Genomic DNA, 19,094 nt, shown 5'->3' on the forward strand with positions numbered 1-19,094 from the left:
CGGAGCTGGCCAAAAGGTTGGAAAATTTCACGAGGATTCGTCAACCAGCGCCAGACTTATTGGGAATAGAATTTTGCGGATTTCCTATGGAAAATAGGTCCTAACTATAACTACCTACTGGCGACCGCCAGTAGGTGATATATATATATTATATATATTATATATATATTGCATATATATTATATATATATATATATTATATTTATATATATATATATATATTCACTTAAAAAACCATAGGTTTGACACGTTATAGTTAGCTGGACATTTCCCTCGTAAAAAACCAATGAAATTTCCCCGTTATAGTTAGTGCAGGCAACTATAACTCACGCGACCGCAATCCTCTGCTGATGATGTCAGATATTACATCACTGTATTTAGACACCTATTTACCCATGTCTTCTTCCATTAATCTTTAGCTATACATATATTACAAATATTTATTTTTCAGAAAGACACATATGTCATCAGTGATGTAATATCTGACATCATCAGCAAAGGATAGCGGGGGCCGAGAAAAAAGGGGAATCCCAAAACGCGTTTTCCCCATGCATTTTCCCATAGGATCTGTTGACACAGCTACAGCTCGAACTGCGGAACAGAATTACACCAAATTTGGCAAAGAGGCAGTCCTCAGTTCAGACTCGTGCCTTTTGCTTAAATGGTGTAAATCCGTTCAGTAGTTCCAGAGAAAATTAGAGTTAAAAAGATAGATATATCTGGGCAGAGCCTAACCACACATCTCATCGTGAGATCTGATTGGCTGTCAGTACTTTATCCAAGAAGTGTTGGCAGCCATCTTGGGACCAATATACATGATAGCACCTCATTAAAAAGCATTGCAGTTAATAGAAGGTTTTAAGACTTTAGTTACATTATAAATCATTTGTTGATGGTACCATATTCATTTTAGGAATTGTGGTGTGTTCTAACGTGATTTTACCATGTGAAAAAGCCTTCTGCTGTGATGTCATGAATCATGTTTGAGAGAAAACTATTTTCTCATGCTTTTCCCACAGAGGTTTGGAAGGTGATCTATAAGCTAAACTGAGAGCATATTTTCTGTAAATTCACATTATCTTTTTCAGTCATGTGAGAATGAAGTCTGACATTCTCAGTAAAACATGTAAAACATGTACATCCAACAAGGGCAGAGACTGTCAGTTGATTCCTCTGTGTTCTACTGCAGCTTCCCAGAGTGTTCTAAAGAACAACTAGAGCGCTAACAGTCCTACTTATGACAAACGTATTGCACACCTGAAGCCATCTTGATTGGAATATAGTTGTAACTCTTAAAACATTTAATTTAAAAAGGAACAAAATGAGGGGGTTCATTTTGCCATAGAAAGTATGATTAGTGCTGCAGAAAGAAAAATTAGGGCACATTTTGAATGACTTCTCAAATCCTCTTCTATTTCATTAAAACATTCTGACAAAGACTTCCCTGGTGAGCAGTAGCTTTACTACAGTGATCTAATAAGCAACTAGAGTGCTAACATTCTGAATGTATGGCAAATGTGTGACACATCTGAATGCCTTCTTGATGGAATCAAAGTAAACAAATGAAAGTATTTCCTACTGAGGAGACTGTAGTAAATGAGGAAATTAGGAAACTTCATAACAATAAGTCTCCCAAAATGGCCACCAGAGACAAAAGAGCCCAAATGAAGCACAAATATCACCCAGATGTAGCCCAAGTATAGCGCAATGACCGAATGTCCCAGAGTGTTCTAACGAACACCTAGAGCGCTAACAGTCGTACTTATGACAAAAGTATGGCACACCTGAAGCCATCTTGATTGGAATAAAGTGGTAACACTTAAAACATTTAATTTACAAAGGAACAAAATGAGGGGGTTCATTTTGCCATAGAAATTATGATTGGTGCTGAGGAAAGACAAATTAGGGCACATTTTGAGTGACTTCTCAAATCCTCTTCTATTTCATTAAACAATTCTGATATGCAGACTGAAACATGCACATTAAATACCAGCAGCAGACTTCCATAGTGAGCAGTAGCTTTACTACAGTGATTTAATGAACAACTAGAGTGCTAACTTTCAAAATTCATGGCAAATGTGTGACATATCTGAATACCTTCTTGATGGAATCAAAGTAAAAAACTGAAAGCATTTCCTACTGGGGAGACTGCAGTAAATGAGGAAATTAGGAAACTTCATAACAAATAAATCTCCCAAGATGGCCACCAGAGACAAAAGAGCCCAAATGCAGCACAAATAGCACCTAGATGTAGCCCACATGTAGCCCAATGACAGAAGTGTGCAAAACACTTATTTTTGTGTATTTGCAGTTTTATATAGTATAGACTTGTCAGGTATTGGAGTGCTTTACATGAGCATTGGTTACATCACACAAGATCAAATTCATGTTGGTTGTAGACATGGGGAGATTAAGTGATTTGACCAGAATCACAGATTGTTGAGCTGAAGCAGAAACTCCAACCTGGTTACCCAGTTGCAAAGTCTGCAGCTCTGGAAGTAACACCACATCCTCTCCCCTAAGTGCAACATTTAATCAAGTGGTCAACTGGATAAAAAAATATAAAGATTACAAATAATTTAAAAGTTCTTTGTCGCTATTTGAAAACTCAGAAAATATGTCCTCATTTTAGTTTTTTAGAGCACTAACCATAATTTTGATACAAATAAGACCCTCTCATATATGTAATTTCTAAAGGAAATGCTCCAGGTATTACAGTTTTGATTACATCAAGATGACGTCAGGCGTCCCACACTTTTGTAATAAATATAGAATGTTAGCAATCTAGTTGTTCATTGGGATACTGTTGAGAGGCAGAGGCCAGGGGCACGGACTCTGAAAATTGAAGGCAGGTAGGAGAGTGCAGAGGCAACAATTTGACCACACTGGGCAGGCAGGAAGGGATGTGGCAGCACAACAGACTATGGAGGGCAGTGGAAAGGGGGGCAGGGGCAACAAACTAACAATACAGGACTGGCAAGAGGGGCTGTGGCAATATAATAGACCATTGTGGGCAGAAGGAAGAGGCAGTGGTAGTACAACCATACATGCCAACTGACCCGTTTCAGCCAGGAAACGTCCAATGTTTTTAAGCTCAAATTGTCTTTATTTGATCTGTCTCCTGTCTACAATCTCCTCTTTTTCAATGTAACTCAAAGGGGAAAATCAATGCCCCAGTTTTTTTTCAAAATCTCCCTCTTACCAAGTTCAAAATGTTCGCAAGTATGGTACATTGGATCGTGGTAGGCAGGAGGAATTGGGGTAGGGACATGGACTCGGATAACAGAGGACAGGAGGGACATGGAGAGGTGCACCAAACTGACCCTACAGGGCAGGCATCAGGGTTTGCAGCAGCACGATACACCACACAGGGCATGCGGGACGGGAGTGCAGCACAACAATCCATAGAAAGCAATAGGGAGGTGACAGGACCATGCACATGGGCAACAGAGAACAGAGGGGAAAGAGGCAATGGTAGCTAGCTGACCATAATGGACAGACAGGAGAGAAAGCTGCAGCATAACAGACCATAAAGGACAGGAGGGACGGATCATGGGCATTACAATGAAACAGACAAGCCAGGAGGGAGGGAATAGGGGTCTGCACATGGAAACAGAGGGCTGGGGGCAAGGGGGCAGGGCAGTAGCAGCAAGATGACTATGGAGGTCTGGCAGGATGGGCACTAGAAACAAGAGACACCATGGAGAGTAACAGTGAGACTATGATGGCATACACACAGACCATGAAGGGAAGGTGGGAGGGGGTCAGGGGCAGCTAGCTGACCACACAGGGAAGGTGGGAGGGGCCATGGCAGCACAGAAGACCATGCATGGCAAGCGGGAGGGTTATTGTCAGCACAATGGCTATGATGGGCAAGAAGGAGGGTGCAGGGGCATGCACAAAGGACCATGGAGGATAGAAGGGAGGGTCAGGACCTGGGCACAGACAAGAGAGTTCAGGGGAAGGGGCCTCACAACAGACCGTGCGGGGCAGGCAGGAGGAGTAGTTGCACCACAACAGACCAGGGAGGGCAGAAGGGTGTGGCAGTAAAATGGACCATGGAGGACAGGAGGAAGGGGATAGGGGCATGGCATGTGGACAGGCAGGGTGGAGGTGGCAGGGACAGGTTACAGTCATCTGACAGTGCTAGGCAGGTGGGAGGGGAGTGGCAGCTCAACAGAACACTCAGAGTAGATAGGAGTGGCAGGTCCATGGAACATGGTGGGCAAAAAGGATGGAGCAGGGGCATGCACAAAGACATCGGAGAACAGGGGGAAGGAGAATAGGGGCAGAAAGCTAAGCACAGAGTCTAAGCAGGAGGTCAATGATGGGCCATAGAATTGGGCAATGGAGGGCAGGAGGAGTGGACTGGTACATCATGCTAAATGGAGGGCAGTGGCAGCACATCAGACCATGCATGGCAGGAGGGAGGAGGCTAGTCCATGGATTCAGACAACAGAGGATAGGGAGGAGGTGGATGGGGCAGCAAGCTAACTGTTCAGAGAAGGTGGGTATTAGGAACTTTATTGTTTTTAAAATGTGTGTCTGTGCGAACTACTTAAAATATGAACAAGTATGCAGCATAATCTCACTTTTATTCAGGAAGAAGAGGACGTTTGTGACTGTAACTCCGGGCTCACTTGGCAGAAACACCCCCTGACCCTCCATCCCCCATCGCAAAATGTAATGCCTGTGAAAAGGGTAGGTGGACGCAATGTTATATAGAACATAGTCCTGAGAGCACGATTGAAAATGAAAACTAGATATAGTATAAACTATGCACCAAAAAGTGTGATATAAGATGAACCGGGGCGTGAAATATAATATGCAATACATTGTGCGCAATGACAGATTCATTGGAGAGCGCGAGATAGCACAGGCACTAGCGCGTGCTATGCGATATGCGCCTTGGAGTGTAATATGCACAGGGCAGTGTTGTGTAAAATATGTGCTGGGGAGTTTAACGTTGCATATGCACTGTGACAAAGATATGGATCCCAGATTGTAATATGTATGGCATAGCACTGTGCGTTATAACATAGGCATCGAGGAAGGCACGATAGATGGGGCAATATAACCCGTGCGAAGGCAAGTGTGGCATGACATATTCACGGGGTGGTGTTACAGTGCACATGGGCTAGAGAGTGTCATAGCATACGCACTAGCTGGTGGAATACAACACAGAGGTGTGTGGCACTCGGCGGGCACTGGTGGGTGTAACACAGCATTGGACACAGCCAGGAGCACGCTGTGACTCTCAAGTGAGGTCCGTCTCCTTTCCAGAGAGTAAAATAAAAAGTATTATACATCTGGCGGTGGATGTGTGTTTTATTAACCGTGAGGGGGGTTTCTTGCATAGTTTGGTCGAATTTTTGTCGAATCCCCTTTGAATGGCTTGGTGTGCGTGTGTATTAAATGTGCCCGTCAATTGCTACCCATGTTTGCATAAATAAACGACAAGGGTGTCTACTTGGAGAGTACCCACCGGCGGGGGTGCAGGGATTAGGCACGGTAGGGCGTCAGACACGTCAGAGCTTCACTAGCGGTGTAAATACATTCCACGTGGATTCATTGTATACATAGTTGCCTTTTAATGAATATCACGCAAATCGTCATGGTGATAGATACATACGGTTTGTCCAGCATGTCCTAGGTGTTTCTATAAATATATATATATTTTTTAAATAATAAAAAACAAAAGCCGGCCCCGGGGGATGGGGTCCCCGGGGCCATAAGTGGCCTGAGGAGGGGGGCAACGCAGCCCCCTCCTAAAGAATAATAAAAAAAAAGGCCATGACCCGGGGGTTGGGGTCCCCTGGGCCGATTAAGGCCTTGGGAGGGGGGCCACATGGCCCCCTTCCAAATTTATTTTTTCAACAAAAAAAATGAGGGTGCAGGCCCTGGGGGATGGGGTCCCCAGGGCCAATACATTAGAAAAAGAAGGGGGGCCACACAGCCCTCCTTCTTAAAAAAATAAAATAAATAAAAGACCGGCATCGTGCCGGAGGCCATGCCCCCTCCTTGCAGCACTCTGCAAACGCGCCCCCTGGCCAGTTGTAAGTTGGGGAATTAATTCCCCTTCAATACTGAGGGTCCCTGAGGGCCAACTAGCCCAACAGGTATCTCCAGTATGCGCCAGGGAGCTGCGTTGCAGACAAGTGTTCTGAGGCCACGCCCCTTTTTACACCTCTGTGCAACGCAGCTCTGTGGAGCTTACTGGAGGTACCTAGTGGGCTAGTTTAGCCCTAGGGACCCTTAGGATTAAAGGGGACTTAATCTCTCAACCTAGAACGGCTACAGGGCGCGTTTACACAGTGGTGAAGTGAGGGAACGGGGCCTGAGGTGACGTGTGCAAACACGCCCTGTGGTGCGTTTTAAGTTGGGGAAATAATTCCCTTTCAATCCTGAGGTACCCTGGGGTTCAACTAGCCCACCAGGTGCTTCCAGTAAGCGCCACTGCTCTGCATTGCAGAGAGGTGGTCTAGGCTGTACCCCTTTTTACATCTCTATGCAACGCAGCTCTGTGGCGCTTACTGGAGGTACCTAGTGGTCTAGTTGGACCCTAGGGACCCTCAGGATTCAAGGGGACTTAATCTCCCAACCTAAAACGGCCACAGGGCGTGTTTACACAGTGGGGAAGAGAGGGGACAGGGCCTGAGGTGAAGTGTGCAAACACGCCCTGTGGCACGTTTTAAGAGGTAGTTTTAATCCCCTGCCCTATTATATACTAGGGGCTTACAGAGGAGGTCATGCTAATCACAGGGGGACCCCAACACATAGTGCTCCCTAGTGTATGTAGGTGTTTTCACTGTATTCTGAGTGTCTTTTAACATAGCACTGGCTCTAGGACCGGTTAGTCAGACTGAGTTACCACCAGTATCCATCTGAAAAAGTTGAGCGCTTGAGCTTGAATGGAAAAAAAGCTTTGTAATCGGTACACATTCATTCCATCTCTCCGCTTGAGAACCCAAATTATATGCTAGTCCCCAGTTACTACCCATCTGTACTTGTGCAAAGACCTCACACTGATCAATAATTGACAATCTTCTGTCAATCCTCAAAATGAATGTTGATACCAAAAATATTAACATAAAGAAAGATATCATTACATAAGAACCCCAAATTGTGACTATCAACACATAATACTCATAGTTTTAGGGTACATATAAGGTAGCCTGTCTCACACAGCTATAATTAATTGAACAAGTACTACATTGCTGTGGTCTAATACAGTCATATGTTTGTAGTCTACGTTTCCTTCAGTAAATAGCACATAAATCGCTTGGATTAAGGAACCCATAGTCATATTGGAAAAGGAAAACTCCCCCATCCCACATTTCCTGTGTGGTGCTCATCTCCTTTGGTGATGCAGAGATGCACACAGAGATGCCACAGAGATGCCACAGAGATGCAGGCCTCAGTATAGGGTCCATACAAGTACCACTTTGACCAGTCAAATCTGATTTGACTGTGAACAGTGGCCTCAGAAGTGAGATATCTAAACAACAACAGGGGTAGCTTTCTTATACAAGACTAGAGCATCTTACACACTTTAGATTGAGACTGATACTGTTTGGCTTGCCCCGCTCTCATTTGCGTGTGTGGTGGAGCAGGCCAGGAACAAAAGAGGCTGAGCAGGACGGAGGAGCCATTTACGTTCTAGTCAACGCGCGTCTCCCGTCCTGCCTCTCTTCGCTTACCTGATTTCCTTCTGGATGTCTCTGACGTTCGTTGGTGTTCCCGTGACGGAATCCTGTTCTTCACCGCTGCTTTCGTCCAACACCTCGGGGGTCTTCACTATCTTCCTGATTACAGCGGTTCACCCAAGTCACTCGAAAGGTGCAGTTTGTGAATACCGAAAAGTAGTAAACTAACTCAAAAATGTAAGTTACATTTGTGAATTACGCCCGTAGATTAAAAAAAAAATCAAAAAGAATTTCAAGGGAAGACAATCCCAACAAATAAATACGAGTATATCAGCAAGAATAGCAATGTGTCTTTTTCTGTATGGTAGCTTATAAGTATATTTAATGTCTTTGAACTGTTTTTATGCTGAGCCCATCTTCAGAAAACTAAAATGTTCAGACTTGCCCCACGTTATGTAGTCTTTTAAAATGTTCAACAATGAAAATTAACAACTGCAGAAATAGCACAAAATTAAGGGGTTTTAGGGCTAAATTCCAACATAGAAGAACAAACATAACATTCAGTGTCAATGTTTCGACCCCTATCCTTGAAACATTAAATGTAAAGTGCGTCCAAACAGTGTAGAGCAGAGGTAGCCAAATCAAGGCGGGCCTATCTCACACACAATAAAGGAACAACATGGCAGAATAGACACTGCAAGGGAAACCAACCATTCGGCAGAGCTACTGGCCTCAGCCGTGTATGCTGAGAGGTGTGTGAGGAAGGGAAATCCTTGGACTGCACTCAGTCACCTTCAGCCATCTGTCAGAAAGGTCCAGTTCACCTTGCCATCACAGGTTGTCTGCTGATTCTTTGGGGTTCTTAGTTGCCCCACACATAACCTCAAACAGCTCTAACGGAAATGGCGTAACGAATAACCCGGTCCGGGGGGCCCAGAGCTCCAGGCACTGTGTACGAGCAGCATGCTTCTGGCCTAAGACATCATGACTGGGTCTAAAGCATGTGGGGGCCCCAACCATGTACTTTACAGGGGGCACCCTCAAGTTATGCCACTGACTAACAGAACCTCATGGGGTTCTGAAAGACCTTTAGTCAGTCTTTAATAAACCTCAGTCAACTCTAAGAGCTCCAAAGCTATATCTCACCCAACTGCAAATCAGCCTATAGCCGACCTCTGAGACCCTCTGCGAGTCCAGAAATACCACCAGTCAGTGCTCCTACAGTACTCACAAGTTAACATTCGACCACAAGAAGCCCCCACTGAGATCTTCCATTGGCCCTTAGTTACCTTCAAATGACCTTCCCCAATAAAGTTAGATGTCCTTATCTAGAAATTAGCTTCTTCTAGAGGGTCATAAGCCTCTGAGGTAAAGGGCCATTACCTCAAACCTTGATATTTTTGTCAACTACCAGGCACATTCATGTTCGTATCTGAACACTACCATTAGCCGCTTCAGTAACTAAAGTAGTAATTGAAACCAAATATGACAAAATGATCACTCAAAAGGCTACATCTCTGCAATAACAATATTAATTTTTACATGCAGATGCATTTTGCCCAAACTGACTCAAACATAACATTTGCTCAGGGAAATCTTGTTTCAACAAAAAAGAACTGGCACCGTGTAGCATAGTCTTGTATACTCTGGAATGGGTGGAAGAAAGAATGCTTTATCAAAAACCTCCAGTGCCCATTAACTCATATGGTATAACCCCATCCAGTGTGCTACCAACATTTAAAATTGCAGAAACAACAGAAAAGATAGAAACAAGGAAGTGTGGGGTCAGTCCACAGGTTAAATAAACAACTTTGCTCACTCTACACACACCCTCAATGTCAAAAAGAAAGTAGGTAGAAAAATGTGTAAAGGAAGAGAAAGTATCTCACGTGCGCACTACCAGAGGAGCTACTGGTTGGTTCTCACCAGCTTGCCCACGTTTATTTCATCATTGATAGCTTTCTCATAAGTAAAAAGGAGTGTCCAGTGCAAGAAAATATAAACACACAACAGAAGAGGTGATTTGTGAAAACACAAAAGAATGTGCCAACGAAGACAAAGGAGGGGTTAGACTCACAAATACACTTTTATTCTTGTTAGGAGTCTATCCCACTGTTTAAAAACACAGCATGTTGAATACCTTGTTAATGACGGCCAACATGTTTCATTGCCAATTGATTTGTGGCAAATTCATCAGGGCAAAAGAGGTCAAAGATCACCTCCCTGCACACATAAAAATAAAAAGGACTGACACACACAAAGAGACAACATACAGCTTAATTAGTTCAACGGGATGTCCTCACTAGAAGCTCATATGTATATTCACAATTAATCACGGAAAAAATGTCATGACTCTGATCTTAGGTATATTACCTAGTTGGAGTTATGGGCCCACATACCAGCCACCAACCAGTCACAGGGGCTTATCACCTGTTTGCTTTCGCCTCCCTGTTCACAGAAGCAGGACCGTTGCTGATGCCTGTATCTGTGAAAAGAATATCAAAGTGTCGGGGATTGGTCCGTGGTGTCCACGCCACCACTAGTCATCTTAAAAAACAAAGATATTCCAAATGTTCCATAACCAAAATGCACACAGGATAGCACAAGTGCAGGTCACAAAAAAACTGTGCACCTTGTAGCCCTTATGATTAGTCACCTGTCTCATATGATCACTCCTGGTTCTCCTCATCTATGGGTCACCGTACAGCAGCACTTGTATATGCCTGCACGTTTGAACATTGTAAGCCTTCCCATCACATTCTTCCAAAATCAAGCGTCTACACAATTCAAGTCCGCCCATCTACCGAATTCATCTAAAAAGGGGGCAGATCAAACTCGCAATGATAACGAGTTACACAGGCGTATTTTCATTTTCAATGACCTGCAGGGCTGCCGGTGCTGTTTACAATCTAAGCCGAGTCTTAACCCGATATTAATAACTCACGGCACACACACAATGACCCACGGATTTACGGAATTTCGCAACTGTAAAGCATTCGATAATTAAATAAGAGCCTCACAGTGTGTCTCAAGCCCCTCCGCTTACCGTATACCTTTACACACGGGCGGTAACTCAACCCGGCATCGAGTTACCGCCCACCCGCATCCGCTTACAAACACTCCGAACTCGCGCCTCGCGAGACTTTAGCTGTTCCAATCTAGAGGGTAAGCTTTACGGGGAGTGTGGCGGCCATCTTAGCACTTTGTTTTATCATGATGAGTAATGCAGATGGACCCTATTTCGAACACTCATAGTCCATAAACCCCCCATCTTTCCATTTTAGCTCAAAATCAGAAGCTTGGCAAACTCTGCAGTGATATATGGATGTTTTATAAGACGGTGGACTGCCTCAAAATAGACATCACCACCTCCGCGAAAACCAAAGGACAGGAAGCGCCCCTCCTGTCCCAGGTAGTCTTTCATCCCAAAGCCAATATCATATGCTCGTTAAATTAAACCTGCTCCATTTAATTAAAAACTGGGGCATGGTCTGTAATGAATGGAAATACAAGTCAACAAAACGTGCAAGGGCAATTAAATGATGTTCTCTTGATGTTATACTCGACAATCGGTCGGAGGCCTATTTACTGATTTTATTCCACTCAATTTGGTCATTCAGACCAGCAGTGTACCCCTTCTCTGAGTAAATCCAGCGAGCCTCCTTAACTGCCAATCTCTTCTCCACATCGCCAGCATCACCGGAAACCTTCTCCAAAACAACCCACTTTAATGATTTAAAGTTGTGTTGGTGTTCATTGTAATGTTGTACCAGACGTGTAGTGAGCTTGCCTGCCCTAATCGTGCTTAAATGCTCTTGTATGCGCACCTTGACCTTCCTTGATGTTAAACCAATATAGTGTAGCCCACACGGACATGTGAGTCTGTATATTACATGACATGTGTTACAGTTAGTGAACTGACGAAGGAACCAGGTTCTCCCACTACCTAGTGTAATTTCAGTTGTTTTCTCTGTCAGTTCACACACCGAACATCCACCACAGGGATGGTGTCCTGGGGGAAGAGTCACACTCTTTTTGTCATGCACAGGTCTCGTATGCACTAATCTGTCCTTCAAGTTCTGCGTCCTTTTAAACGCAAATCTGGGCTGTGGCATCTGAAAGTTGCTGGTTGACAGCAGTGACCAGTGTTTCTTTATTATCTGCCTGATCTTACTAGACAGAGGGTCAAAAGTCAAGACTACAGGTAGGCTCTCTTTTAGTTCCTTTTGACTTCTCTCAAGCAGATCTTCCCTAGGTGTATTATGGGCCCTCTTACATGCTCTGGTGATAATTCTCTTTGGGTAGGAACGTTGAGCCAATTTCTCACTCAAAACCTCCGATTGACGCAGGTAGTCAGAAGTGGAAGAGCAATTCCTGCGGTATCTCAGAAATTGGCCCACCGGAAGATTATCCCTCAGAGCCCTTGGATGGAAGGACTGATAGTGCAACAGGGAATTTTTATCAGTGGGCTTATGATGGACACTAGTGCTGAGTTTGTCATTAATCACAGTGATGTCAAGATCAAGGTACGTAGCAGTCTCCCTACTTATCTGCCAGGTGAATTTCAAGCAGGTGTAAAGCGAATTTAACCACTCCAAAAATTCATCGAGTAGTTGGTGCGTGCCGGACCAGATACATAGCACATCATCTATATATCTCCTCCAGAGGCGAATATGCCCCTGGAAGGGATTAGAGAGCTGGTCCAAATGATGTTCCTCAAATTGGCCGACATAGATGCAGGCCAGGCTCGGCGCAAAGGTTGCGCCCATAGATGTACCCGAAGTTTGTAAATACAGGTCATCTTTGGAACGAAAATAGTTACGAGTCAAGGCCAACTCCACGCATTGCATGACAAAAGACTGGGGGGTGTCGTAGAACCACTCCTGGGCCCCCAAGAGCGCGAGCTGCTGCCACCAGCGTCGCGTCCTGGGGTATGCTAGTATACAAGGACTCGATGTCAATAGTCACGAGTAACTGCTGGGAAGGGTCAAAATCCATCTCATTTATAATGTTCAGGATATCAGTCGTATCCTGAACATAGGACCGCTGGTTAATTACAGATTCCCTCAAGAAAAAATCAGCAAATTGTGATAGGGGCTCGAGTACCGATGAAATCCCGGATACTATTGGACGTCCCGGAGGGGGACGCTGGGCCTTATGGATCTTCGGCAGAACATAAAAGGGCGGTATTCTGGGGTTAACCTTAACAAGAAAATCCACCTCCTTAACGGTGATCCACTTCTTCTCACGTGCCTGTGGCACAATAGTAGTAATCATTTGTAGCAATTCGGCCGTGGGATCACGTACAAGAGGTCGATAGTTCCTCCTGTCACTAAGCAACCTCAGAACCTCAGCCTAATAGTCGCAGGTATTCATAAGGACCACAGCGCCCCCCTTGTCAGCAGATTTAATAGTCAGAGCCGTGTTATCCTGCAAAGATTTCACTGCATCCCAATTAGATTTGCTCATGTTATTAAAAGCTTTAGTATGCTGGGATTCTTCGAGCAGCCTGATCCGTTGAACTAATTAAGCTGTATGTTGTCTCTTTGTGTGTGTCAGTCCTTTTTATTTTTATGTGTCCAGGGAGGTGATCTTTGACCTCTTTTGCCCTGATGAATTTGCCACAAATCAATTGGCAATGAAACATGTTGGCCGTCATTAACAAGGTATTCAACATGCTGTGTTTTTAAACAGTGGGATAGACTCCTAACAAGAATAAAAGTGTATTTGTGAGTCTAACCCCTCCTTTGTCTTCGTTGGCACATTCTTTTGTGTTTTCACAAATCACCTCTTCTGTTGTGTGTTTATATTTTCTTGCACTGGACACTCCTTTTTTCTTATGAGAAAGCTATCAATGATGAAATAAACGTGGGCAAGCTGGTGAGAACCAACCAGTAGCTCCTCTGGTGGTGCGCATGTGAGATACTTTCTCTTCCTTTACACATTTTTCTACCTACTTTCTTTTTGACATTGAGGGTGTGTGTAGAGTGAGCAAAGTTGTTTATTTAACCTGTGGACTGACCCCACACTTCCTTGTTTCTATCTTTTCTGTTGTTTCTGCAATTTTAAATGTTGGTAGCACACTATATGGGGTTATACCATATGAGTTAATGGGCACTGGAGGTTTTTGATAAAGCATTCTTTCTTCCACCCATTCCAGAGTATACAAGACTATGCTACACGGTGCCAGTTCTCATTTGTTGAAACTGTATTTGATTGGAGGGTGTTCTGGCACGTCTTCCCTCTGTAGCTCCTCTTTTTGATTCAACAGGGAAATCTTGTGCCAATGCGAAATCTCAGAGCAATGAGAGCATGCATCACTCTTAGAGACACCATAACTGGTGGAACAACCCCAGCCTTGATTACTGCAATTGAATATATAAACTTCTACCAGTTATCAACTTCAAAAGTTTAACCGAATGCAGACTGTGACTGACAGGTTAGACGCTAGGTCAAAACATAGAACCCCTGCCCCCACTGCCACCTTGTGTAGCAGTAAATTCATCTAAAAATCCTTATTAAAACGTACTAGATTTCATTTCAATAAAAATCTCAAATTCTCTACCAACTGTACACACACTCTTGTTCCTCTAGTACATATCAGCGTCCCTTGCTTTAATCTTTTTTAGGAAATCCAGTAAGACTAGCTTTGCTAATAAAGGGCCGGATATAGATCTTGACAATGGAGTTCCCTTCCTGCCAAGACTATGGTCCGACCACCCAATTTAAATGTGGATGGACCATAGTTTTATGATGGCGGACATTACTCTGTTTCTGCGGTGGTGAAACTTCTCAGCCGGTCCCACAAAGTAGGGGAGCATCAGAGGTTTGGCTATATGTTCTCCCACCTAAATTAGATGGGCGGACATGCAGCCGTTTTTCAAGGCCCATCGGGCAGGAAAAACCTGGCAGTAAGGGGCACTGAACAGTACTCACCAGGAGAAGAAACTCTCAAGGGGAGGGGGGATTTTTTTTTTCCAAAAAGAAAATCTCACATTAGGTTTTTCTTTTCGAAAATGAAAAACTTTTCATGTTTGCTGTATGGCTCCATTCTGCTGATGGCGTCATACAGCAAAATTACAATGCATTGACAAAAACCAAAATGACAGCGGTCCCTGCCAATGCTAGAAATGTCTGTAGGGCTGGCGGACATTTCTAAATTTGACCGTCGGAACCTCCGTCAGGGCGATAGTGCCATTTACTCCATCACCCTGGCGGAGGACAGCACAACGGCCAGGAATTAAATGAGGCCCAGAGTTTATTCCAATATTTTTCTCTATAACTCTGAAATTCTATCCTGTTTGAAGCTTTCTGGTGTTCTATTCTCGGTTTAAAAATACACAACTGAAAAGCTGTCTTCTTCCATAAATTGTGTTCATTAATTGAATATAATAAGAGGTGTGGCGCCGCAGCCAGGGCGACTGATGCTGGACGCTGGGGATCACGGTTCGATCCCTGGCTCCGGTGGCAGGGATCTGCCCAGCACCATGCGACTCTGGGCAATAGCTTGCTTAATCTTCCCAATGGCCCCCAGCGCCGAGATACCCCTTCGGGGGTGATTCGTGCGCTATACAAGTACTGGATTTATTTATTTTAATAATAACTCCGTTTGGTCCCCAGCAAGACACCACTGTGTCTGACTTTGCAAGAACCAAGAATTATTGTCGGCACCCAGAAGTCGCATGTGGTAATTGGGAGCTTTATAAATCATACAGCAGAAAAATCAAAAGAACGCACACAAACATTATCAATAGTACAGGAATTATAAGGAAAGTGAGCAGAAGTCGTCAAATATGAATGTATTCACGAATCCCCTACAAAGTTTACCCTGAGTTATCCATAAGCCAAGGTAATATATTGTATTAGCCTCCTCAAAACCGCTGAGGCAGCAAGCAAAATGCAGAATTACTATGATTTAAAACAACGCAGAGCCTAGATTATTATTAAAAATATATATGTCTCTTAGACTTTGTTACACCACCAGTTCCATTACTTCCTCTCTACCCCCAGTGGGATTCTTGTTTTCTGACAGGACTCAATGGTTAGGTGTTCAAAGTTTAACCAGGTCGCGTAGGGAGATCAGGTCATGGACTTATGACAGTGCCCTAGACCATCTGCCCCTCAGCGATCTGGTGTTAGCCATCATGGACGAGGACGCAAACCATAAAAAATACTTACGTTCCTTATGAATGATTCTTCCTTTAAGCACACAACCTTCTCATCCATAGTCAAAGTACCTTAACCATTAGGACTTAACACCGGACCGCTGCTGCTCCCCTATCCCAATATCCAAAACACCTGCTGGCCTCACCCTTGCATTGGTCATTTGTCCCACAATTCCTTGCTCCTCTCTCAGACCAATCCCACTCTTGCTTTCTTCTCACCACTCTGCTCTTTGTTTAGTTACCCCATGGCAGGGAGCAGGCTAGGGCTTCCACTGGACCATATAATGCTGCTGGAGGACAGGGAGGGCGCCCGGTTGCACCCATTGCGAGGGTCGCACAGATGCACTAGTGATGCTAGATCCACCTGCAAGAAACATTCTGCTGGACATCTGCCCTTGTTTTTGTCATGATGCCCGCTCCCCCTGCGCGTCGGTCAAATAACCACGGCTGTTTAAGCAGCTAAATGCAGAAACTACCTTTCTCCTTGGTTATCAGGGAAAAGCTGTTGCGCACGCGCACTTCACCCAATTGATCACTGGACACGTCAAGGTTTGATCTTCTCACTGTGTCTTCCACCTACTCTCCAAACATTCTCGATGGAAGTTGTAGCCATATTAATTTTCTCCGGTGCCCTACTTGTGGAAGATCTCTCAAGGTCCTTTAATTGCCCAAAAAGGAAAAACACTGGGCAATTTTTCTAAGATTCAGAAGGGAGAAAAATATTTCTACTGTGCCACAGCTTGGTTTTCCTCTAGAGGTGACTTGGTAGCTTGAGACACCGTTATCTTCCTGAATCTCTGTACTTTTCAGCATTTTAAACATTATGCATAGCGCCTCAAAGGTGCCGCATCAGGCAGCTTTTGGTGCACAAAAAGAAATATAATGAACCAGACAAAAGAAAAAAAAAGAAAAGATATCTGTACCGTAGCAGGAAAGACCCTAGGCTGAGGCGCAAGTGTAACTAACAATTAGAAGAAATTGTATTTGCGTCTGTATTAGTACTTCCGGTCCATTAAAGATGCGTGCGAACAGGGTTCATTCCTGGTTTTGTGCAAAGACTTCCACTAGGATCTACCTGTACGTAATTCACCAACTAAAACCGTAAACCCGAGGTAGTAATCTGGGCAAATAGGTGCACACTGCACACACCCTTTTCACTATTTACGGTCACATGTAAATGTGTTTCAACAATAATAGCCTAAGTAATGGGGCAACTGTTCTTTGCATTCTGGTGTGTGTGCACTCACGAATGTACAGAGAGATCTCAGCAGAGGGCCTGGTGTAGCAACAGAGAAGTAAATGTGTGTCCTATGGCCTCCCCCTCATCTGCACGTCCTTAACATGCGGTCGACGTGTTATGTTCTATTTGAGGCAGTACTTTTAAGCCGAGAGGCGCTGCACACAGTGACACTTCATTTTCAGACTGCGGGGGCATGCTCATCTACCCCTGCTTAGTTCACTCATAGTACCTTACAAAGTGCAGAGTACGGCTTCGCTTGAAGAACTGAAGAGTCAAGGACAAACGGACAGAAGCACCAGCGAGAGAAACACATCGAAGGTAAAAGCAACACTGGTGGTTGGTTGTTTAGGTGACTCCAAGGTTAAAACAGGAAAAAGCGAAGTTAATGTCATTTTCTTTTGCATAATTAGGCAAAATTCCAGAGGGCATTCTGAGAAATGTAAATCTGGCATTTAGCGTTATATTTTAGCATAGAATGCGTCCTCGCATCCATTTTGTATGCACGGTTGCATTTCAGAAGCAAATCTCTCTCTCTCTCTCTCTCTCTCTCTCTCCCTGCCTGAATGCTTTCCAGCCTGCCTGCCATCCTGCCTGCCTGTCTCTCTGTCTATCTACCTATCATTGAAACTCTATAGTTGAATCTATCTATCTATCTATCTATCTATCTATCTATCTATCTATCTATCTATCTATCTATCTATCTATCTATCTATCTATCTATCTATCTATCTATCTATCTATCTATCTATCTATCTATCTATCTATCTATCTATCTATCTATCTATCTATCTATCTATCTATATATCTAGGCAACCTTCTCTATGCAACCTTCTCTATGTCTGTAATACCCCCTATTTAGTTATCTGTACAACCATCTTGATCTATGTTACTATCCATCTTTCTATGCAATTCTATCTATCTATCTTTATTGGACATTTTAGATCTGGTGCTACACAAGACCTTTTGATTTTACAAAAAGTATGTGTACGACATAATTAATTAAAGGGGTTGTCCGCCAGGCTTCCTCCATTAGTTCGTTGGTGCGTCGTTCACATTTTACATCCACCCACTCCAGCATACATCATGGGGCAATGTGTCAGCCCACTTCAGCCTTCACTGTGAGTTATGACAAGCTTCCCATTCACAAGGAGCACATCCATGCACAAAGTAGTTTCCTTCAGTGCCAAAGACTACTATGGTAATGTGTGCTTCTTTCATACCCAAAAAGTATGTTGGCTTTTAGCCAATGGTTTTTTTTTAGATTGAAGAGAGCCTGGCAGGTTTTATTCAGGCTTTGTCTAGCACAAATGATATTCTAGTGGAATTTACCACCCCTGCTTTTAGAATTCCTGAAAGTAAGCCTCTGCAACTTTGATCAACTCACCTTATTCTCCCTTTGAAGATGGCGGCAGCGTTCAGGTTCTGGCAGCATAGACCGGTAATATTATATTTTTTCCCAGTCACTTTTTCTCTTTCTATTGTTGCACAGTGATGTCAAACCTAAGCCTTGTCCGAACACTGTGTGATGTCCAGAGACCTTCCTTTGCAGCTTCTTCCTCAAAAGAGGTGCCAGTAGCGAGACAGGCAGCATCCTGGAATCACTTGAGGGAAACTTAGACTACCTTTGCATGGGCTAACTGGGAAAGGTTTTTTAAGTAGAGTGTTGTGGGGAAACATCTCTGCTGATAATGTTGGTGAACATCTCGTTCAGATTAACTGGGATTTTCTATTCACTCTCCATAAAACCTGTGGAACACTTGTCCGTGGTATCTCAGTAGTTCATGACTTTTTGGAGACATGCAAGCATAGGTGTGTGAAGATGGCATGCACTTTATGTGCAACTAATAGAGATAGGCCACCACATTCAAGCAGCAGGTGCTGGAAATTTACATCTAGTTCTGAAAGCTTTAATTAACATTTTGTATCCTTTATAAAGGCTTGTTACACAGGTAGCAATGTTGACTTTAAGTCATGTTTTTGGCTGAAAGCAAAGACAGCATGAGAATGACAGCTGGTATTCTGCAATGGAAAATGTGCAGCGAA

At 43.8% G+C, this 19,094-nt stretch overlaps 1 protein-coding gene across 1 annotated transcript in view; it reads left to right on the forward strand.

Moving 5' to 3' along the window:
* The first annotated feature begins 17,217 nt into the window (after positions 1–17,217).
* Positions 17,218–19,094, forward strand: part of LOC146811730 (perforin-1-like) — a 57,762-nt gene continuing 55,885 nt past the window's right edge. The window contains exon 1 of the mRNA XM_085618727.1: positions 17,218–17,369. The gene's annotated coding sequence lies outside the window, so the exon portion shown is untranslated. The remainder of the gene's footprint in view (positions 17,370–19,094) is intronic.

The sequence above is a fragment of the Triturus cristatus genome, chromosome 7 (genome assembly GCF_964204655.1).
Source record: "Triturus cristatus chromosome 7, aTriCri1.1, whole genome shotgun sequence".
Taxonomy (NCBI): Eukaryota; Metazoa; Chordata; class Amphibia; order Caudata; family Salamandridae; genus Triturus; species Triturus cristatus.